The sequence below is a fragment of the Elephantulus edwardii genome, unplaced genomic scaffold, assembly GCF_000299155.1.
Source record: "Elephantulus edwardii isolate Elephantulus edwardi_28Jun2011 unplaced genomic scaffold, EleEdw1.0 scaffold00120, whole genome shotgun sequence".
In the NCBI taxonomy this organism is placed as follows: Eukaryota; Metazoa; Chordata; class Mammalia; order Macroscelidea; family Macroscelididae; genus Elephantulus; species Elephantulus edwardii.
Window position 1 is genome coordinate 7,245,863 of NW_006399870.1, and position 24,847 is coordinate 7,270,709.

At 38.1% G+C, this 24,847-nt stretch overlaps 1 protein-coding gene and 1 pseudogene across 2 annotated transcripts in view; one reads left to right on the top strand and one right to left on the bottom strand.

The window, feature by feature from the left end:
* The window catches only part of OPCML (opioid binding protein/cell adhesion molecule-like), a 1,241,366-nt gene that overhangs the window by 655,314 nt on the left and 561,205 nt on the right, over nucleotides 1-24,847 (top strand). The window lies entirely within an intron of this gene.
* On the bottom strand, nucleotides 20,869-22,093 carry LOC102873669 (annotated as a pseudogene).

The following is a 24,847-nucleotide window of genomic DNA, read 5'->3' on the forward strand; positions in this document are numbered from 1 at the left end:
AACAACAATGTGTATATTAAAAGATCTATATTTGGTACCATCCCAAAGAAGGGTGATCCAACAGAGTGTGGAAACTATAGATCAATATCATTGATTTCACATGCAAACAAGATTCTACTGAAGATTATCCAAAAACTACTGGAACAGCACATCAGAAGAGAACTGCCAGAAGTCCAGGCTGGGTTTAGAAGAGGTCGTGTTACTAGGGATATTGTAGATGGATCTTGGCTGAAAGCAGAGAATACCAGAAGAATGTCTATCTGTGTTTCATTGATTATGCAAAGGCATTTGACTGTGTGAATCATAACAAACTCTGGCTGACCCTGAGAAGAATGGGAATCCCAGAACACTTGATTGTGCTAATGCAAAATCTAAACTTGGCCCAAGAGGCAGTTGTCAGAACAGAACAAGGGAACACTGCATGGTTCAAAATGTGGAAGGGCGTATGCCAGGGATATGTCCTGTCTCCATATCTTTTCAACCTGTATGCTGAACAGATTATCTGAGAGGCTGGGCTCCATGAGAAGTGTGGTGTCAGGATTGGTGGAAGATTTATCAACAATCTGCGTTACACAGATGACACAACCCTGCTTGCTGAAACTGAGGAGGACCTGAAGTGCTTGCTACAGAGGGTCAAGGACTGCACCTTCAATATGGATTGAGGCTCACTGTCAACAAGACAAAGATACTCACCACTGGACCAATTGGCAGCATCAGGATGGATGGTGAAGAGATTGATATTGTACACAGCTTTAGTTTGCTTGGCTCCTCAGTCAAGACTCTTAGCACCAGTAGCCAGAAAATTAAAAGACGTATTGCCATCGGAAAGTCTGTTGTTAGGGACCTTTCCAAAATTCTGAATAGCAATGGTGTCTCTCTGCAGACTAACGTGCGTCTGATACAGGCATGGTCTTTGCAATCACTTGTTATGCATCAGAGAGTTGGACAATGACTAAGGAAGATAGAAGGAGAATTGATGCCTTTGAGCTGTGGTGTTGGAGAAGAGTATTGAGGGTACCATGGACTGCTATGAAAACAAACGGGTTCATCCTGGAGACCGTTAAACCAGGCGGCTCCTTGGAAGCAAGGATTCTGAGGCTTCGTCTAACACACTTTGGACATGTTTTAAGGAGGGATTGGTCCTTGGAGAGGGACATCATGCTTGGTAGGGTGGATGGATAGTGCAGGAGTGGAAGGCCCTCTATGAGGTGGACTGATTCAGTGACTGGGTGATCAGGATTGGTGTATCAGAGACAGTGCAATTGGCACAGGACAGAGCAGCATTTAGGGCTGTTGTATATAGGGTCGCTATGAGTCCCAAGCAACTCGACGGCACATAACAACAACAGTATATAATATATATTTATGTTTATTATGTGTATGTATATTAATACACACACAAATAATTTATACATAACTACTAAATGATACAGGAAGCATGAAAAATGGAAGGAGTTCACAGAGTCATTGTATCAAAAAAGAATTGGCTGAGAGAAGAATTTCATGAAACAAGAGGTGATGGTAATGAAGGAGAATGATTAATCCAAAAACAAAGCCCCTAATTGATAGAATACCAATAGATGTACATAAACAAACAGATGTAGTCCTGTATGTACTCATCAGGTTGGGCCAAAAAATCTGGAGAACAACTACCTGTCCAACTGACTCTATGAGATCCAAATTTATTCCTATTCCCAAAATAATATGTGGAAATTATTAAACAACATACCCAATATAACATGCTAGCAAAATACTGCTGAAGATCATAAAAAATTATTAGAATGTGCCTCAACAGAGAACTAACAGAAATAGAAACTGAGTTTAGAAAAAGCCATGGCACTAGGGACATCATAGCCAATATCAGATTGATCATTTTCTTGGAATGTCTATTTGTGTTTTATCAACTTTGCAAAAACATTTGACTGTGTAAATCACAACACATTATGGCTAACCTTGAGAAGAATGGGAATTCCAGAATGATTGTTTGTGTTTATTTGAAACCCATACGTTGACCAGGAAGCATCTAACATACTTTGGGCATGTTGTGAGGAGGGACCAGTCCTTGGAGAAAGATCATACTTGGAAAGGTGGAGGCACAGCAAAGGTAAGGGAGCCTCTGGATGTGATGGATTGACACAGTAACTAAGGTAATGGGAATAGCTGTGCTTGAGACAGTGAGACTGGTTTAGGTTAGGGCAGAGTTCAGAGCTATTGTGTATGAGTCACTATGAGTCATGTTAGACTCAATGGTAGGTAATGACAATAACAACAACAACCTGTTGAATGGAAGCTCTCAGCTTAGTGTGTAAAGAGTGCTCCTAACTCAAAGGCAGTTGGTTAGAATGCACCAGCTGCTCCATGGGAAAAAGATGGACAATCTCCTCCTCTGAGATTTACAGCCTCTGAAAACCTGCTGGAGGATCAGCTTCAAGTAAGTTCTAACTCAACAGTACATAACAAAAAATGCATAATTTTGTATACATCCATCATCTATCTTTCTATCTACCTCTATCTTCTCTTACAGTTCAGTGAAAATGAAGCCATTATGAGAAAAAAAAGTGGAATGATAATCACTTAGTCAAAATGAAAGCATTTTCAATTTTTAAAATTATCCCCTACCATAGCATGAGTATGATTTCTGATGAAGAATTTAAAATATGAATACCTGATATAGACCAATCTTCAAGGGTCAGTATTATATAAGATGAAGTCTCTATTCATTTAAAACTAATTATCTGCTATCACGATTAAAAAAAAATTAGTCTTTGCTCCAATTTCAATGAAATTAGGCCTGTGGTGGAAGCATATGCCCTCTAAATTCCCACTTTAATACCTCTGTCATGCTGAGTGTTAAATGGCTAGCCTTGAATGCTGGACATGGTTAATGTAGGATACCAAAACCTAACAGACTCTGAGAAAGCAAAGTAGCCACTTTAGGTATAAAGCCTCCCAGCCCGTGGTTCTGTAACAGCAGGGTGGAGAGAGAGGGGACAAGAAAATCAAAGTTCCTTTAAAAAAATTATCACACATAGAGGCAAAATGTCCCCACAGCAGGAAATAAAGTAGAAAACACACCAAATCAATCACCTTAAAAATAAGGCTTAAAATCTTCCACTACATAAGATGTAGGTAGATAGAGAAGAATGGGCAAAGCAGCTTGAAAATGCTTTATGAAATTGCATGCTGGCTGCCATGTACACACAGGAAAATGCAATTAATGTCAAGCCATTAAATAGAGGTCCAAGGATCACTCTGAGAAAGACCAAGAGTGAACAACAGGAAACCTACTTTGACAAAGTGCCAGGCAGGTGGAAATACCTCAACCCCAAATTGAGATTTCTTTGTAGTGCTAAGAGATGAGGGCTTGGGCACTGGGCTGGTGGGGAAAGGTAGACAAGGAAGCTGTGCCTTCCCAACATCTTGCCTCAAACTATTCAAAAGTATTAGAAACCTTGATTCTGTGCTTCACATTTGATTTCAACAGCAGTGTCTTGGCTAGCGCTTATTGCTTATATGTTCCTGATGAACAAATATCTGTTGATCAGGAGATGACAGCATCTCAAGTGATTCTTCATGTAGGGTGGGCCAGGTCTTTCCAAAGTCTACAGCTTGTTAGCTCAGATTCTAGTGCATTCTTCCCGCTTATTTGACACTGGCTGCTTTCACTTGAGGATAAAGTGCATACACTCAGCCATCCAGGGGAAAGAGGGCTAATCTTCATTTAGAAGTCCCACAAGGCACGGTGTGTGCTGGTAACAGAGAAGAACCAGCTTGGGACTCTCTTCTGGACAGTGGGTTGCTCTTCTTCCCACAGAATAAAAGTGGCCACTCTTCTCTTTTCCTTTTCACCCATGCCCACCCAGTTCACAGACTATGTCTTATCAATTCTGAAGGCGTTAATTTAACTCAGGCCTTCCAAACCCTGGTGCACCTGGAGGATGGGTCTACTACACAATAGTCTCACCATTGACTTACATGTCTGATTTCCCAAACCCAATATAAAAGTCATGAGGACAGGAATAACTTTTTTTACTTCTATGAGACAAAACCTTTATCTCCATAGACCCCAACATAGATCAAATGCTCAAGAAAGCCATTGGTTATGCCTGATATGTCATGACTAATCACAAAATATTAATTGTGAATAAATATATTTGGGTGAATAGGAAAGCTTATTTGTCATATTTATCAACAAACTGATTTAGGCACAAGTATATATTAACTAATATATAGTATATCACATGTTATATAGTTCTAAAGATATAAAAAAATAAACTCAAAAACAATCCTGCTCTTACTGAGTTGATTCTAACTCATAGTAGGTCTAGATTACAGAGTACATCTGCCTCAGTAGATTTTCCCATATGGTGAATCTTTAGGAACAAATTACCTTTTCTTTCTCCTTAGGAGGAGCAGCTGTGATTTAAAACCACAAACTTTTGCATTAACAATCCAAACCCTAAATCATTCATTCCCAAGTTGTTATTGTTGTTGCTATGTGCCATCAAGTTTCCAGTGACTCATCAAGACTCTGTCTGCTCTGAAGCCTGTCCTTTCCTGAGCAGTATCACTGACTCCAACACATCTAACCTCATTGCCCCAGTTACTTTGTCAATCCATCTCATCCTGGATCTTCCTCTCCTTTGCTGTCCCTCTGCCCTTCCAAGCATGATATCCTTCTCCAAGGATTGGTTCCTTCTCGTCATATGCCCAAAATATGTAAGACAGAGCTTCAAACATTTTGCCTCCAAGGAGAAACTTGATTTTATCTTCTGCAAGACAGACCAATTTGTTCTCCTGATGGTCCATACTTTTTTACTAAAACCACAATTCAAAGGCATCACTTAATCTGCTATGATCCTAAGTCATTTTCAGCTTTCTTATGCATAACAAGTAATTGTGAAGACAATGGCCGGGATCAGGTGCACCTTAGTCTCTAAAGTGACAAAATTGCTCTTAAGCACTTTGAAGTAAGTCTCCTTAAAATAATTATGGTGTGAGTTTAATGTTAACTACCAGTCTTTCCTCAATAGAATGCAGACTAATTCTTAAGTCAAGGGTATCTTTATCTCCATTCTACCCTGAGCCTCCTATCTGATTGTACAGATTGCTCCTATTCACAGGCATTTGTCAAACTCACTACAGCTCATTCCTTTTCTTGTGAATTCCTTCCTCATTATAATGGGTTTCCAGTGTTTCTCAATACTTCGATGTCAGAATATTCAAAAGTACACCTATTATATCTATCCTGCTCAAGCTTTGTATTTGTTACTGGAGAAGTCAATGAAATATTGGCAGAACAACATTACCAATATGGCGTACTAAGACTGTACTAAAATTGCTAGCAGAAACATTCAGCTACAAAGTATCTGCAATTAGATAATTTCTATCTGCAAGAAGGGTTTTATAAAACTCCTCTGACTTTAAGGAGGGGAAAAATACTATAATTTGGAAGATATTCTCATTTTCTTCAATAACTATTTTCCTTACAGTGGTTTTCTGTCCTTGAAGAGAGAGTTTCCCAAGCAAGCAACAACTGTGGTCGAAAAATCAACTCATATGTATGAGGGCTGTGTTTACCTTTACTTTTCCTATTTTTTTTATCTTTCTGAAGTTATCTGCTATCCCCTTTCTTCTCCTACCAGTTCCTTAATCTTCTGTTCCTTAATCCTCCTTCCTGTAAGCAGGCAATACTCAGTTTTTACTGTGAAAGAAGACTTTCTGGCAAGTACAGAGGGCCAGGCTAACTCTGCCAGTTTATTTGCATACATTCACACATAGGTGACCTCCAAGTATAATTATTGTATAATGGTCTACTCTGAACAGTGAAAGGATTCTGTTTGGATTCAAGAACTTTCAGCTTTTTCAAATACAACCAGGTGAGACAGGACTATAATTATTGCTATTGAAATGGAGAATGTGTAAATGTAACTCACATTGTTGCAGGATGGACTCAGATGTCAGTAGGACAGTTCCAACTTAAAAAGTCACCTGGCTGGACCCTTCTTTACTCATGTTCAAATTGTCTGAACTGTACCTTCTGCATAAGAGTCTTGGTTTGCATAGTGGATTAAGTCTGTAAGACTACTAGTATGTCAAAGCATATTTACTGGGAATAGGCTGAGTGTAATATTTGTATCAAGCAATTTGTTATTTAGACTGAGTCTAAATAGATGAATCATCATTGTCTCCCTTTTGCAGGTCATTGCCACATATCCTCCAATGTATTTTAAGTCTTTAAAGGAAAGAGATTAAACTTTAGCAATAGTTATGTCAATATTAGTGATTAAACTATTAAAGGGGGGTAACATTCAATAGTGCTTATTGAATAGAATTTTAAAAAGTAAACTCAACTTTCATTCTAATGTTTGCTCTTTATTTTACTTTTTAAAATGGGATAGGAATATTGACAAAGAAGTAACCAGTCACCAATATGGTGTTCTAATTTTAATCAATTAAATGTATACTTTAAGAAATGTTATTGTAGACCAACCAATCTTTATAGAGATAAGTTAAAAATGGCTAGAACAGTGCATTAACAGGAAAAAGCCAGAAATTTAAGCTTGATGTAGAAGAGATCATGTAATGAACTATAAATTGCTGACATAAGAATAATCTTATAAAAGCAAAGGATATCAGAAAGATGTTTACTTGTGCTTTATTGATTATGTAGTCATTCAACTGTGTGTGCTACAGTGAATTAAGAATAAAATTTGAAAGAATAAGGGATTTCAGAACAGTTAATTATACTTATGTAGAATGACAAGAAGCAGTAATTCTAACAGAATAAAGAAAAAGGTATGTGTCTGAGCTATATCTTTTTACCATAATTATTCAATATATATGTTGTTGTTATGTGTCATTGAGTTGCTTGTGAACCATAGCAACCCTATGTATAGCAGCTCTGAACCCTGCCCTTTCCTGAGACAGTCTTAATGAATTTGACACACCTAACCCAATTTCCCCAGTTACTATAGCAAACCATACCATCAGAAGTCTTCCTCTCCTGCACCGTCCTTTGGCCCCTCTGAGCATGATGTTCTTCTCCAATAACTGGTCCCTCTTGGCCACGTGCCCAAACTATGTGAGACAGAGCTTCAAAAATCCTAGCTTCCGAGGAAAAACTTGCTTTCACCCTCTCCAAGACAGACTTATTTGTTTTCTTGAGGGTCCATGGTATGTTTAAGAATCTTCTCCAGCACCACAACTTGAAGACATCAATTCTTCTTCTGTCATCCTTACCTTTGTCCAGCTCTCTGATGCATAGCAAGTAATTGCAAAGATCATGGCCTGAATTAGGTGTGCCATAGGCTCTAGACTGATATTATTGCTTTTTAGTCCCATGGAGGCGTCCCTGACAGCAGATTTTCCCAATGGAATTCCCTTTTGATTTCCTGACTGCTGGTGCTAAGAGTGTTAGTTATGGAGCTGAGAAAGCTGTAATTGTTAACAACCTCAATTTCTTCTCCATTCATCATGGTACTGTCAATTGGACTAGTAGCAAGAATCTTTGTCTTCTTAATGTTAAGCTTCAATCTATATTGAAGACTACAGTCCTTGACCTTCAGGTCCTCTTCAACTTCAGCAAGAAAGATTATGCCATCTGCATAACATAGGTTGTTAATAAGTCTTTCTCCAATCCTGATGACACACTCCTCCTCATAAAGCCCAGTTTCCCGAATAATCTGTTCTGCATATACATTGAAAAGGTATGGAGACTGGGTACATCCATGATACACTCCTTTCCTGATTTTGAACCATGAAGTGTTTCCATACTCTGTTCTGAGGACTGTTTTCTGGTCCAATTACAGGTTTTAGATAAGCACAATTAAGTGTTCTGGGATTCCCATTCTCCTCAAGATTAGCCATAATTAGTTGTGATCCACACAGTCATATGCCTTTGCATAGTCAATGAAACATAGGCATTTCTCTGGTACCTTTTGCTTTCTGCCAAGATTCATCTGACAGTGGCAATTAAGTCTCCAGTATCATGTCCTCTTCCAAACTCAGCTTATATTTCTGGTCATAATCTGTCAATGTATACTAAGCAAATAATCCAAAATGTTGAACTTTATGACTTTTTCCCTTTTAGACATTTTTCTTCTTTCCCTGTCTTTTCCTGCGACATCAAGTGAGTAATTCTACCTAAACACAGCTCAAAATTTTAGTGAGTTAACACACTAGGCATCATTTCTTCCTTGTATTGCATCCTAATACACAAAAGAGAGAAAAATGAGGGAGAAGTCCAGTTTCCAACTGCCACAGAAGGTGACGGAAGCTCTGCCCTCTTGAAAATATGTCCACATGTCAGCTCTTGTCCTAGATATAGATCTGGCATTGTTTAGAACAGATTAAAGAGAAAGTGTGTACCATCATTAGTTTTTACTTAAATTCCTCTCTTCACTATATTTTCAAACTTATATTTAAAGACACAAGTTTGAAAACATAGTGCACGTACATTGAACAGCTAATGTGTCTCTGTAACAACAAACTTTGTGTATGTATGTATGTATGTATGTGTGTGTATACACACACACACACACACACACACACACACAATTTTTTTAACTGTATTCACCTTTCTCCATTTCTGCTACCCAACAGTGTACTTCATGGTACCAGGATCACTCACCTGAATAACTGCAGAACTAGTTTATCCACATCTTCTTTCATGTGCTTCTCCAATAAGCCCTGTAGCCAGAGCACTCTCTTTAAAAGAACTGAGCAGTTTTACCCTCCTCCTTAGAAATACAAAGGTTTCTTATCATTCATGCTTTACATTGTCTTCCACTAAAACTGTAAAAGTCCCTTACATGGCCCATACTTGTCTGATGGTTCTGACTCATGGTAACTCTCTCTAATCTAGTGCCGTTGATGTCACCCTGACCCTTAGAGAGACTGCACATGTCAGAGGGGAGCTGTGCACCACCATTTGTAATGGCAGACCTTTTGGATTTAGTTCACTAGTCTTTCTTTTGAGATGTCTTTGTGTTAATTCAAACAGATACCCCTCGTTCATAAACTAATCATGTTAATCATTTGTACCACCCGAGGGACCCAGTGCCTCTCCACTCTAATCTGAAGATTTCCTTTCAGATCTGAACTCAATCCTGTCACTATGGCTTTTATTCTGAGCTAGATATCTTGTATGTGCCCTTTTTAGTGCATGGTGTTTGCATTTACTATTTTCCCCCTCAATAGTCTCTTTTCTTCCATGATTTTTATAGCCAACTTCTACCTACTTTTCATACTGCTTCTCAATTGTTTTTTACTCAGCAAAATCTATTCTGGGCTTTCTGGCTAACCACACAATCCGTTACATAGTCTCATGCTGTTTTCTATGTCTTTTCAGGCATGTGTGTTGCATTGTTACATGCATTTTCCTGATCACCTATTAAAAATATATTTTTTAGTTTTTAATTCACTAACCTTAAATGTCATGAAGTTGAAAACTGTGTGTGCCATTCATGTCCCAACTACCAAGTATAGTGTCTATGATATCACAGACATTTTTTAATAAGTTTAGAATGGATATATAAATGTTAATCATCACTAGAAAGTGTTAAAAATCACAGTTATTCAGAAAAAAAGAGCATGAAAAATTGGTAAAATTGGACTAAGAAAAACAAATGTAAGTTGCTTCCCACTGAGTGAAACAACACAATTATCTTACCATTTTATTATTTATTCATATGGTATTCTATCTCTTTAGCATGCTGCTTCTATTTTTAACTCACAGTGACAATTGTCTGATGATCATGATGCTATTAAAAATGAGGACATTTCCTTAATTATAAAGTTTTACTTTCTTTGAAAAGATAGAGAAAAGACACCAATAGTGTTGAATTGTTAGTGCATAGAATTTATTTAATACAGTATCATATTTTATTTAGTTCCATTATACAGAGAATATATTATACATTTCTGCTATGCCCTTGAAATTTTTCACAAGAAGTGAAGTTCCTCAGAATCAGAGAATCATAAACATAGAATTTGAAAGTCACAAGCATGATCAGTCAAGACTAAAAATTACTCATGCAAGCTCTCAAGTCAGTACAGTTTTCTCTCTATTGATCCAGACATCATAGTTAATACACTCAGAAAATGTTAGGGACTGATCACATTAATAAAAAGTACACATTAGATTACAGTCTTAAGAGCTATTTTACCCACCACAATATTTAAGTTCTAGTCATCTAGAAAAAGGGAACAAAAAGTAAGTATTAAGTGGTGATTTCCTTTTGTGATAAAACTCTGCATCAAGAAAAGTGAAGGCAAAGTGAAGTAAAGGCTAGATAGTGAGACCTTCCTAATGCTGCCTGAGCTGGATTGTGAGTAATGCACAGATATTTTTGCTCATTGGCAAGTATTTCTGCTCAGCTGTGCAGTGCCACAGTGCCTTGCCATGGAATACCGCAGAAAATGGACTAGGGGTTTATATACTTGGCTCCCTCTTTGTCTCCTAGTTATATTCCCTAGGTATATGTTTATTCCATAAAAAACAAATTCCCCAGACCTGTTGGTGAAATACACAGTCATTGCAGCAGACCCCAGGAAAGCCAGATTTTTATGCCCTGAAATAAACAGGGTTCTGAGACATTAGCTGCTCAGTTGGCCAGCTTCAACCAAGGTCACAGAACTGCAAGGACAGTGATTAATCACAGTGGTGGAGGAGACTGGGCAAGCAATGTTTTACTAAGTCAGAGGCCTTATAATTAAAATGGCTTTCCTGTTGTGTTACCATCTGGATGGAACCAGCCCATAGCTGACCATCCAGCGGATTTTCAGAGGAAGTTAATCACATGGGAGGATATTACCTAGTTTCCTGTGGAGCGTCTGGTGAATTTGAATCACATACCTTTAGTATTGCAGCATGAAGAGTTATACACCTGATGCATAAGAGTAGAATACATTGTTTTGTAAGTTTTAGTGTGTATTTATTTGCACTGCAACCCCAAAGGCACACAGTTTGAGGCTGCCAGCTGCTCCATGGTAGAAGAATGGGTAATCGACTCCTGGCCAATTAATTGCTTCTGCAAACCTACTGGAGAGTCACAAATGGACCCAGTCTAACTCTATGGTAAACAACAACAACAACAACACAGTTTGTATTTAACCATGGTATTACAACTTCTAACACATAAAAGATGGCTTTTTTTAATTACTGAGAATGCTAAATTTTGTGCGAATGTAGATCAACCAAAATACTCAAGCTTCCTTATGAGAAGTTGATACAACTATGTTTGGTAATTTCTGTTAAATTGTAGATATCATATGCTCCAATAATTCCATTTATATATATTTACCTATAGATATTAGAGTCCATACTCATCAAAAGATGTGAATAAGAATGTTAATATGATTTGTGAATTAAAAATAACAATTGGATACAAACTTAATTCACATCAATAAAGTTATGACTGAATAAGTTACATTACTATGCAATTTAAAAAAATCTATGAAGAAAAAATACTGATAATTTTAACACCATGGAGAAATCTCAGACATGTTAAGTGAAAGGAAGCACATGCAAAGCAGTGCCTACTGTGTGATTCAGTGTGTATAAAATTCAAGCAAGTTACAGTAGTCCTATCTATTTAGGCAGATATAAAATAAGAAAATGTGTGAGTGGGTAATTGTGGAAAGATACTGTAAAAACACTGCAGCAAGGGGAGCTCTGGTGGCCTAGTGGCAAGACGCTGCACTGCAATCCCAGAGGTACACGGTTCAAATCCACCAGATGCTCTGCTGGAGAAGAAGAAGGCAATCTCCTCCTGTACCAGTCAGATCTGATTTGACGGTACACGTAAAAATAATACAAGAAAAAAAGAAAACACACACACACACACACACACACACACACACACACACACACACACACACAACAGTGGAGCAGCAATAGAGGCAGCTGAGTCTATCCTATACTAACTTCTGTAGCATGAAACCAATTTCTGTAAGTTCCATATGTCCCCATGTTCCTGCATTTTCTGCTCTCAGTTATAATGTCAATGTCCTTCTTAGAGCTATTATTGATACATTGTTGGGTTCAAAAATCATTATAGTTTCCACACAGAATTCAGAGGCAGTACAATTATTTGGTTTATTAGGAGATTCCCAGGTTATAATTTAGGTTGAACATGCTGAGATAGCAGTTCTTCAGCCAGGATGGCTACTCCTCCAAGAGTGCTTACAGACAGGATTCTCTCTACGGTCCAACATTGTGGGGCCCTACCCCAAGGCTCTGGATCAGTATGCAAAGCTCTTTGTTGTGGCCAGAACCAATCCATAGCCGACATCTGAAAATTCACTGGAAGATCAGGTATGAATCACTTCCAACTTGATGACACATAAGAACAACAACTCAAGGTACTATTTGCCTTATTTACATTATTAAGATGCTACGCAACCTGTTTGGTGAGGCACAAACACCCTATATTAGTCCTACCCAGCTATATTATTGGAGAGGGCATAAGGGAGCTTCCACATATGTATTAGGGAGCTCTGGTGACAATACTGGTAAGGAGTTGCACTGCAATCCCAAAAGCCTACAGTTCAAATCCACCAGGTGCTTTGCAAAAGAAAGACGGGCAATCTCCTCCTGTGCAATTAAAACTGCTTTAAAAAACCCACTGGAGAGTTAGCTATCAGTCAGCTTCTACTTGATGGTACAAGTACACAAAAACAATAACAACCACTAAGGCATACATTAAAAAACAAAACCGATGGTTACAAAAACCACATTGAAATATCTCAAATAGAGATGTAGCTATCTTTTTCTAGGAAGTGGTTATAAAGTCAAGTACATGTATTAAAAATCAAGTGGCTGTCCATTAATAGGGAGATCTGGTGGCTTAAGGGTAAGGAATTGTGTTGCCAGCATTATGGTATGTAGTATGAATCTACCAGTTGCTCCTCAGGAGATAAATAAAAAATCAACTTCAGTGAAATCTACTGCCTCTGAAAATGCATTGGAGGTTTGTTCAGTTATGCGACAGTTTCAACTTGACAGTAAATAACAACATGTATTAATAATCTATGTACTTTGCTACATGTAAGATGTACCTCAGTATGATACATACCCATCAGACATCTTCCTTTCTTTGAATTTTTACAAACTAAATTCCAAGCTCACCATGCAATCATTTATATAAAGAATAGTAATATTCTTGGTTCTTAACTTGCTTGTCCTCTATGAATTTGTAGACAATATGTGACTAAACTGGTTTCCAATTACAAGAGATCTTCTGATGTGCCCGCCCACTTGTAAAGCCCCAAAGAGCTACAATTAAAACAATTCATTCGTAAAAGACAGACAATTACGCCAAGCACCAGTCATAAAACAGATGGCAGAAACTGCCAAAAATATATTTTCTCTTTTGCTCTAAGAAAAGTGATAAGAGAATAAAAATTGACTCACAAAGAAAATATAGAAGGCTGGAAAAAGCGTTAGGCTAGCAGCAAAGATCAAAACTCCAGCCCAAAGAGTGACAAGAGAAAATCTCAGGGAGAATAACAATGAACAGAGGGAAAAGGCGTTCTAAAAAGAGGAACCAAGACAACAAAGACAGCCAAAGAAAAGACCTCTTACAAAAAAAGCCAAACATGAAAAGAGAGAGAAGCATTGGCATCTATAGAAAGGATACTGAAAAAGCACAAAGCACTGAAATAGAAGACTTAAGATGAAAAAGAAAAATAAAAAGATTAAAAGGAAGGGGTGAGGTATCAGAGGAAGAGACACTAACCAATTTCTCTGAGGAAATGCACACAGTTTTGCTGGAGAGTGGATGTTTTCATTAGCACCAGGGCTGAACGATGAGGAGCACAGCCACCATCCTCTGCTCTTGCTCTGACTTAGCTTCCATTTCCATGGACTTGAGGGTATCAGAGAGCACTAGGATGGTGCAAGTTCCTATCTGTTGTTCACAGTATTGCTAAGAGTCATAGTGGATCTGATAACACCTAACTACAACCTGGACCCACAGCTCTAGGTCCCAAAGAGGAGAGACACTCTGCCACTTAGAAAGAAAGTTTACCTAAAATTCCCTGACTCACTCTCAAAACAGGACAAAATGTTAAGAGCCTTGATAACAGAACTCCTACTCTCTCTTGAAGAAGAAACCACAATTGTTTTGGAGAACATCATCTCTTGTGGTCTGGTGATTACAGTTGGATATATTAATCTGACTTAATTGAAGTGTGAAAAGTTTTCTAATATAGTGAATCAGGAAAAGGATTTGGAGTCAGAAGTCTGGCTTTCTTGCTTACTGTAGTGCCCCAGGCAGCTCACACTATTTCTTTGATTCTCAGTTTTCTCAAATTTAAATAGAGAAGAATAGTCACTCTGTCTATCTTCCTATTGAAATTCTGTAGAACAAAGTTTGATTCAACCTACAGGACTTTTTAAACCTAGTAATTATTGTTGTTGACAATTTTTGTTCTGTAGACCTCAGATGGAGACTGCAGGTTGTTTACTAGTAAAGAAAAAAAGTGCATCTATTCTATATAGATATCATGGACTTAATATCTGCTTTGCGTGGAAAATGTTAGCAACTATTTTTGAGTAGTAAAATTCCTGGGACAACATGCATAAACCCAAGTTTATTAAGAAGCGTGACTACCTATCAAACCTGGAGCAGCCTAGGATGCTAAGCTTCACTTGCAGAGATTTAAATGGCTCTTTCATTACCCATGGATGTGCTATCTGGTGCATTTTAAAGAACTAAGACATTAAAAGCCACCACAACAAAACTGAGCTGATTAATTACTACAAAAGCTGTTTGGGGAGAAAAAGAAAAATTGTTGTCCTATTATATTTCTGGGGGGAAAATGAGCACTTTATTGCTTCCAAAAATCACTCCCTTGAAAGTGCTTTCATTTTCTAATTGTTCATAAATTTACTGACAGGTGGTTACACAGTAGGTGTAACACTGTCATTTTCATTTTATTACATATACCTTTTTAACAAGAAGAATCAGAAAGTTTGCGGTATCATACATTATTCAATACACTTGAAATTCTGTAGGTGGGCAGGCACAGCTTGAGACTACTATTCCCCCAAGCATTCCTAGGTCTAGTTTTCCACACATAGGGCCAATCCTGATATATGGTTGGTTTAAATGCATTAGAAAGGTGACAGTAAAATAAATTGGTCCTTTATAGTTATTATTTTCTTATAAAGTTAGATTTGAGAATAGCCTTCAGTTTCCTTGAAATTTCTGCCACAAATTTTTATTACTAGGGACAAACTTCATTTTATGACTTATATGTATACTAAAATTTGGAGTTTAATGGTCCTTAACTGTGTTCAATAGATTTCCCTTTTCAATTTAGTATATATTTGTACCTCTACATTAGGTCATTGAGTCTATTAAGGCATTAACTAGCTAACTGAAACATTTATTATGGTGATTGGTGTTCTGCCTCTTATCTATCATTCATCTGCAAGACTTAATATACTGATTAATATGTTGTTGTTGTTGTTGTTATTGTTGTGTGCTATCAAGTCACTTGCGACTCATAGCAGTCCTATGTGCAAGAGCCCTAAACCCAGCTCTATTCATTGATTAATATAGCCATCTTCTAATAAAAGTAACGTTATCTTATGTAAAGGCAACTGCAGGCAAATGAGATAATCAAGAGATTTCAAGTGCGAATGAAATTTGAGAAGACAGAAAGAATATGTATACACTCTCTTCTCATTTATCAACATAGTTGGGTTCCAAAGACTGGATTATTATTTGAATATCAGTATCACATGAAAATTGAAGATAGCTGCATCAGATCACAAAGGGGTAGGAGGACGATATCAATAAATAACTGCCATACTGCATCGTTATTTAAATTCTAAACTGCTGAAACGCACGGCCCAGCCAGTCAACACAGAACCACAACCATCTCATCACCTCAGTCCTTGGTATATGTGACTGCCAGACAAGCATCATTAATGTGCGCGCGCGCGCGCGCGCGCGCGCACACACACACACACACACACACACACATTGTTATTGTCATAAATGTGAAATATTGGATATTGAGATAATTGATGAGTTGAGGGATTGGTGTAACTGGCTTGTTGAAATTTTTAAGTCATTCCATTAAAACTTTCATTAGCATCCAATTAAAGTCACCTGTTATTTCACCACAAACTCCACCTCTCACTAGATTTGAAGCTCTGTGGTATTTTCCTAATGGAAATAACTTATTTCCCTGTTTCCATAGTATCATTCATGCTGGCATGCTGCATGACTCTACTCACTATTCCCTTTTCTACAAGGACGCCTCTTTCTCTCTATGACTTTTAATGATTGGCTTAGGAAATGACACCTAAGGCCCTCTTCCATTTACAATATACACTCTCTGATATTGAACTTAACAGCGAATATTCATTCACTATGACATCCTCAGACTGAATACTTCTCTTGAGTTCTTAAACAGTGGTGGAGTAAACACAAACACATGAATATATCATACTTAATATGTAGCTGATAAAAGCCAAGAATAAAACAAGAAAGCTCTTTGAATTTAAATTTCAAGTAAATAGCAAATCACTTTTCAATTTATGTCAGATTCAGTGCTTAAATTTAAATTTAACTCTGTGGTATGTTTTATATCACAACTCCATCCCTATCTGTTCCATTTCCAAAGCTAGAAGCCAAGGTGGAGACTATTAAATAAAAAAGAAAAAGGAAAGGAGAAAAAGAAACAGTATGGCTCAATATTGTTCTAGTATTTTTAATTTTATTTCTTTTAATTAATTTTCTTAATGTTCATAGCCACTACCTTTATTCAGATTCTTTTCTCTTTTTATCTATTTCCACTCAAGAGTGTTCTGTTTTTAATTGTGTGGTTTTTGCCTTTTCCATGGACTCCTTTCAGTCCTTTTAGTGCTCCACAGAATTGGTATAGTAGTCCGTACACCATGTTAAACTATTCCAATGTCGTTGCCGCAGTTGTGTGCCATCGAGTTGAAAATGACTCACTGTTAATCCTCCAGTGGCTATTTAGAGGCAGTAAATTGGCTTGGAAGAGATTGCCCATCTTTCTTCTATGGAGAGCAGTTGCTGGGATTCCAATTGTGGACAGCAAAGGAAAACTAATATGGGACATTTATACAAGGAAGTGACACATAAGAAGATGAAAATTTTGGAAAGTTATCCATGATCTGAATGGGACTGGATGACTAATACTATCTATTATTTTGCCTCTTCTTCTAACTCTAACATCAGATATGTCAACATTCTAAGTTCACACTGTAAGCGTTTCCAGTTGCTTGTGTCTGCCAGAGAATGTTTCTATTCAACTCCTTAGAATGCTGGTCAAATGTCCTTTACTCAAATGTTGTTATATACTGTTGAGTCAAATTGTAATCTACTCATAGATGACCGTCCAGTTAGGTTTTCAAAAGCTGTAAAATGAACAAGAACAGATTACCTATATTTCTTCCATGGATCACCTGGTAGATTTGAACTGCCTGCCTCAAGCTGGGAGCACAACTTCTTACAACTAGGCCACCAGAGATCTCTACTCAAAAGTTTTTGTGTGCTATATAGTCGGAACCAATCCATAGCTGACCCTCCAGCAATAAATTCCATGGGAAGAGATTGTCCACCTTTCACTCATGGAGCAGGGAGTGGATTCAAACCATACACATTTGGAATTGCAGAACAGATCTTAGTCTTCCTAAATATAAATATTAGATAAGGTGCCTTCTATGAGCTGTCACATTACAGAAGTATCATTATTGCTGTGTATACATGTATTAACAATTGTCTACTTATAATCTATAGTTCTGGTTTCAAATTTAGAACATGAGCTACTTAAAAATCTACACAAAGTTCTTTATCTGTGCTGGGAACCTAGTAAAGTCCCTGACATCAGAGAGCTATCAACACTTTTGTGATTGGAATACTAAGTATGGGGGAAAGCTACATTGGGGAAGATCTTTTATAATTTATAATTTCTGTGCTCTTTAGTGACCCTTGTGGCCTCTAATTATCTTTAGATACTATATTTTAAAAAATAGAGCTTTAAGGAACCCAAGGGATTCAACAGATAAGATCTCAACTGTTAACCAAAGCTTTGGCAATTTGAACACATTCACCACTCTGCAGAAGATAGATTTTCTGAGCTAAGGATGTTTTCCTGTCAAACTTCTAGGTGGTATAGCACTGGTCTGTGCATTGCTGTACAGAGGTAACTCGTGGTTGCTGTGATGCTGTGATCACTGTGACACTGATGTGCCAAATGTGGTAATGGTTACCCATGGTGGACAGTGTTTGCTGGAGCTTCCAGACTAAAACAAGCCTGGAAGCAGGAGTGGCATTCACTTCGGAAATAGCTTGCCTCTGGAAACTCTATGTATGAACAGTACTCAGGCCTTTCATAGGATCGCTATGAGTCTTCTACAACTTGACAGCACAACAACAACAACAACATTATTTAAGGAAGGAGTATAAACTGCACTGAATGCACCAGGAAAAAAATAAGGCCCCAGGAATTTATGGAATACTAAGTGAGCTGTTTAGAGAAATAGATGCAGCCCTGAATGAGCTCATTTTTTCCAAGTCAATATATTGGGAAGCTTCTTGGTCCACTGACTAGAAGAGGTTCATATTTGTTCCCATTCCAAAAATGGTGATAAAAAAAGGTGGAAAGTGTAATATGTCATATGCAAGTAAAATCTTGTGAAAGATGATTGAAAAATTAATAAAACAAACAAAAAACACAAAAGAACATCTAGAACACTACATTGACAGGGGTCTCTGAAAATTCAAGCTAGATTCTGAGGAGGCACATTGCTAATGTCACATCTATCTTGACTGAAGGCAGACACTGTTGGAAAGATGTTTATTGTTGTTCTTGTTGTTTACAATCAAGTCAAAACCGTATCTGGCCTGCTAGCAGATTTCCAGAAGCAGTCAATTGCATGTCAAGAGATTGCCCTTAACAATCTTTTGCGTAACAGCTGGTGGACTAGAACTGCATGCCTTTTTGGATGGCAGCACAGTTTCTTACCACTAAACCACCAGAGTTACCTAGCAAAATACTTATTGTGTCTTATTGATTATGCAAATAATTTGATTGTGTGGATCACGAAAATTATGACTATAATAGAGAAGAGTGAGAATCCTAGACAACTTACTTATGCTCATGCTAAATTTATGCATAGATCCAGAAGCAGTTGTCCAAACAGAACAAGAGAATACTGTATGGTTTACAACTAGGAAAGATGTACATCAGGGTTGTGCACAAAGATGTAAATTCTCTCTATACACAAATTCAACCTGTATTCTGAAGAAATAACCTGAGAATATGGACTTTGTAAAAAATAATTTGCTGTCAGGATTGGGGGAAGACTCATCAACAAACTGTTATTCAGATAATAAAATCTTATTTGCAGGCAGTGAAGAAGACGTGAATAATTTTTGACAAAGATCAAAGACTACAGCCTTCAACTTGAGCTAATTTTTTTTAAAGGTAGAACCTAACAGTTATTTATATCTTCATTTAACTATTGGAATTGAGAACCAGACATATGTCATAAACCTCCAAAAACAGCTTTTGAAAGACACTTTCTGCTTAGTTCAAGTAGTCATGGAATAAGCATGTAAATAAGCTGGCCTCTCTGTACCACACCAGCCAAGTCTGCTTTCTCCATGGCCAGCCACACCAGCTCTGCCTTCCCTTCTGGTAACACCAGCCAGATCCTCTGTAGGTCTAAACCAAGGTTTTTCTGTAGGACACCTTGGAGGGAAACATATTAAAGTGATCATAGTGTTAAGAAGGAAAAAAAGAAAAATTCTCATAAAAGCTGCTATCTGGGGTGATGGCTTCTCTGTATTTATGCCATACCACACAATACAATAAATAAGCAACTAGAAAATCCTCAACTCTGAAGGGATTTCCTCCTCCCTGCCAAAAGCAGTGCTCTCTGAAGGAAAGTGGTTTCTCTGTAACCACACTAGCTCTTCAGAAAGCTCATTGGACCTGGTTTTGAAAGCAAAACAAAGTTAAAATTCTGGAGGCATTATTGAGCAGTGTGGAATACTCAGTCTTACTTATAAAAAAATTATCTGGTGCCATAGTGTTCAACCTATAGATCCTTAGATACTACCCTGTGGCAACACAATGGTGCCAAGTGCCTGTTTCTCCAGAACTAAGAGTTGGTGAGGTTTGGCTAGTGTTAAAAACAGGCAAAAGGTTGGTTTACTAAATAAAAACCTTATTACCTACGTTCTCCAAAAGACAGTTGAAAGTAGAGAGATTTTTATTTGGTGCTGTTTAGAGTGGTGGCAATTAAGAGAATAAGCAACAGAGGGATGGTTTAATGGTAACTGCCCTTTTCTTCATGTCAGGCTAGAGCTCCAAGATTGATTGGTTAGGGGACACTCTCTGATGAGAACTACATAATTTGAAATGAATCAAGTTAAGAGGAGAATAAGGGAAGGCTTCACATTCATAATAGTGCTCAAGACATTACAAATTCATGCTGACAGAGCTATGGCATTGCCAGACAGCAGTTATATAATAGAACTACTAGTACTTTACATGCACATTACAAGGACCTTTTTCCCCTCTCTGCATTTTGTGGCTTAAGTCAATGCAATTCGGATTTTGGATGGTTGGGTGGTAGGGCAAAAAGGCTCAATTTCAAAGCATTATTTGCTACAGTATTGTCTGTTCCTAGACAGTTACATGGATCACCTATGCTCACTAAATTCATTAAAAAGGTGAACAAAACACCAGGGTCATAAGAGCAAGTCCAACTTACAGTCTCCCCCCCCCAAAACTAAATTCATGTCATTGACTAGAGTGACTGCAAACTGATCAGGAACTAACAGGAAAATTTAGTAAGAGAGGCTCTTTCCCTCAGAGCTTGAAGGCTTCTCTGTAGCCTATACCAACAAGTCTTAGGGGGGTGGGGGAGAAGGCTAACACTTTTTCAATATTTAAGCTTTTAGGCACTTCCCATGGCAAGCTGTCCCTACCAAAGTGGCCATAAGCTGCAGTCCTCTGATAAATTGGCTTCTTCAGATTCAGATCCTTGACAATGACCTCAGGATGGAGGTCAAAATTCTTCTTCACAATCTCTAATAGTTCTCTCCCATTCTTCTGAGAAGTGCCATAATGGAAAAAGGAGATAGATAATGGGTGAAAAACTCAGATAGCGTAAGAGACCTGAACAAGAACCCTTCTGCAAAGACCTCTTTTAACAAGAGATTTTGTCACCCAACAGGCTGCATAAGCAGCTGAATGATCCGCTTTGGTGTAATCCTTTCCTGACAAGGCACCTCCTCCATAAGCTCCCCAACCACCCTAAGTGTCAACAATTATCTTCCAACCAGTCACGCCAGCATGGTGGACCCTGAAGTCCACCAATAGCAAATCTGCCATCTGGCTGTAGGTGGTAGATTGTGTACTCATCAAGATACTTCACAGGCATAATTTCTTTGATGATTTTCTTTTTTAAGCATTCCTCATCTCATCAAGGCAAACTTCTTCATGATATTGAACAGATATAACAATGGTGTGGACTGTGATGGGAAGCACAGCACCTGGATCTTGCATATGTTGCACAGTCACTTGAGTCTTAGAATCTTGGTGTAACCAAAGCAAAGTGTCATTGTGGCATGGTTCATCATGTTTGGCATTAAGTTTGTGTGCTAAGACAATGGTTAAAGGCATACATTCTTCAGTTTCGTCTGTAGCAAAACCACACATCAAGCCCAGATTCCTTGCACCAATATTCTCTTCATTCTGATGAACAATATCTGGTGATTGTTGCTTCAGGGTGACAAGACTTGTAGTCAAATCCTTTGGAAGAGTCATCATAGCCAACATATTTAATGATTTTACAAACTACCGGCTGGTAGTCAACAGTAGCAAGGATGTAATTTTTCCATCAAGCAGAAATATTCCGGTTTTAGCAACAGTTTCTCAAGCCACTTTGGCATCAGGATCCTGCTGAAGGTGGTCATCAAGAAACATTGATCTGATCGCTGATCTGGGTAGGCTCACCCACGAACTCTGAGGTGAAGAAGAAAGTGCCCTCCTTAACAAATGCCTCATGGAAGCCATTTATCTGCCTCTTCATTTTGGCTGTGATAGTGGTGAGATAAAGTGACACTGAAAGAACAGAGGAGAGACAAAGTGAAGGAAATGAACAAAGCAAGGACAACTTCCCCCACAGCGCAATCAGATGCCACGGAGTGAACACAGGTTACATCTTAACATCGAGAAAACAAATTTCATAATCACTGGAACAAAATACAGCATCATGGTTGGTGGAGAAAAGATTAAAGCTGTCAGTTATTTAAATTTACTTGAACTCACAAACAACATCCATGATAACAGCAGTCAAGAAATTGAAAGACTTATTGCTTTGGGAAAATGTACTGTGAAGAAGATCTTTAAAGTTTTAAAGACCAAGCATGTCACTACAAAATTAAGAAGCACCTGATCCAAGTTATAGTATTTTCTGTTGCTTCTTATGCATCTGAAATTTAGGCAATACATTAGAATTTTCAAAAAAAGAATTTATGCCTTCAAATTGTGGTGTTGGAAAAAAGAATGGAATTCTCATATTGTTTGGTCAACTAGTGCTGGGAAAAGAAATTGTTCTGGGAGAGGATCAGTAAAAGAAAAGCAGATCCTTAAGAAAGTGAATTAACACGGGGACTGCAACAATAGTTTAAGTGTGACTGTGATGATGAGGATAGGGTAGGTTAGCGCGAGGTACTGATTTGCTGTTCATAGTTTCGCTATAAGATGTAGTTGACTTGACAGTAACTAACAAAAACATATTATGTACAACAGATACAAGTACAGACAAATTAAAACTTTAGTAAATAATAGTACAAAATAAACTCTTTGTTATATTAATAAAATCCTCCTTAAAATATTAGAAAGGCCTACACATAACATTTTGCCCTAATTTTTTTTATTTGATCAAATGGTATCAAATTCTTCAGTTTATGTAGCTTTTGTCATTCTTTTTTAAAAAATGAAGTAGTTAAACTTAGAAAAATGTGTTAATGTAGATAGCTCAGGAAAGATACACGATCTACATATGAGAATCTGTTGTATTCCTCTATGGTAACAAATATAGAAAAAGAGCTACACACCCCCCACTCAGTTCCAATTTTAACAGTTAATTACAAAATTAAATACTTACGAACAAATCTAACTAGAGACACAAAACATATGTTGTTGTTGTTGCTATGTGCCGTTGAGTCGCTTGCAACTCATAGCGACCCTGTGTACAACAGCCCTAAGCTCTGCTCTGTCCTGTGTCAATCGCACCATCTCCTACACACCTATCCCAATTACCCTAGTCACTGAATCAATCCACCTCATAGAAAGCCTTCCCCTCTTGCGCTGCGCTGTCCCTCCAGCCTACTAAGCATGATGTCCCTCTCCAAGGACCGGTCCCTCCTTACAACATGTTCAAAGTATGTTAGACGGAACCTCAGGATCCTTGCCTCCAAGGAGCCACCCGGTTTGACCCTTTCCAGATGAATCTGTTTGTTTTCCTAGCAGTCTATGGTACCCTCAATACTCTTCTCCAGCACCACAGCTCAAAGGCATCAATTCTCCTTCTATCTTCCTTAGTCATTGTCCAACTCTCTGATGCATAGCAAGTGATTGCAAAGACCATGGCCTGTATCAGACACACCTTAGTCTCCAGAGATACACCACTGCTCTTCAGTACTTTGGAGAGGTCCCTAACAGCAAACTTTTCCATGGCAATACATCTTTTAATATCTGGGCTACTGGTGCCGAGAGTGTTGACTGTGAAGCCAAGCAAACTAAATCTCTTCACCATCCATCCTGATGCTGCCAATTGGCACAGTCCATATTGGAGGCTGCAGTCCTTGACCCTCTGCAGCAAGAGCTTCAGGTCCTCCTCAGTTTCAGCAAGCAGGGTTGTGTCATCTGCATATAGCAGATTGTTGATAGATCTTCCACCAATCTTGACCGCACATTCCTCCTCACAGAGACCAGCCTCCCGCATAGTCTGATCTGCATACAGGTTGAAAAGGTATGGAGACAGGACACATCCCTGGCATACACCCTTTCCAATTTGTAACCATGCAGTGTTTCCTTGTTCTGTTCTGACGACTGCCTCTTGGTCCAAGTTTAGGTTTCTCATAGCACAATCAAGTGTTCTGCGATTCTCATTCTTCTCAGAGTCAGCCACAGTTTGTTATGATGCATACAGTCAAACGCCTTTGCATGGTCAATGAAACACAGATATACATTCCTCTGGTATTCTGTGCTTTCAGCCAAGATCCAGCTAACATTAACTAGAATATGCCTAGTACCACGACCCCTTCTAAACCCAGCCTGGACTTTCGGCAGTTCTCTGCTGATGTTGTGTTGTTCCAGTCGTTTTTGGATAATCTTCAGTAGAATCTTGCTTGCATGTGAAATTAATGATATTGTTCTATAGTTTCCACACTCTGCTGGGTCACTCTTCTTTGGGATGGAAACAAATATAGATCTCTTCCAGTCAGTTGGCCCAGTGGTTGTTCTCCAGATTTCTTGGCACAACTTGGTGAGCACATCCAGGGTAGCATCTTTGAGCTGAAATATGTCAATTAGTATACCATCTATTCCTGGGGCCTTATTTTTTGCTATTTCCTTCAAAGCAGCTTGAACTTCTTCCTTCATCACCATAGGCTCTTTGTCATACGTTGTTTCATGAAATTCTTCTGTGTCTGCCAATTCCTTTCAATACAGTGACTCAGTATATTCTTTCCATCCTCTTTTAATACTTCCTGGATCATTTAATATTCTGCCTAAAGCATCCTTGATCATAGCAATTCAAATTTGTTCTTCAGTTCCT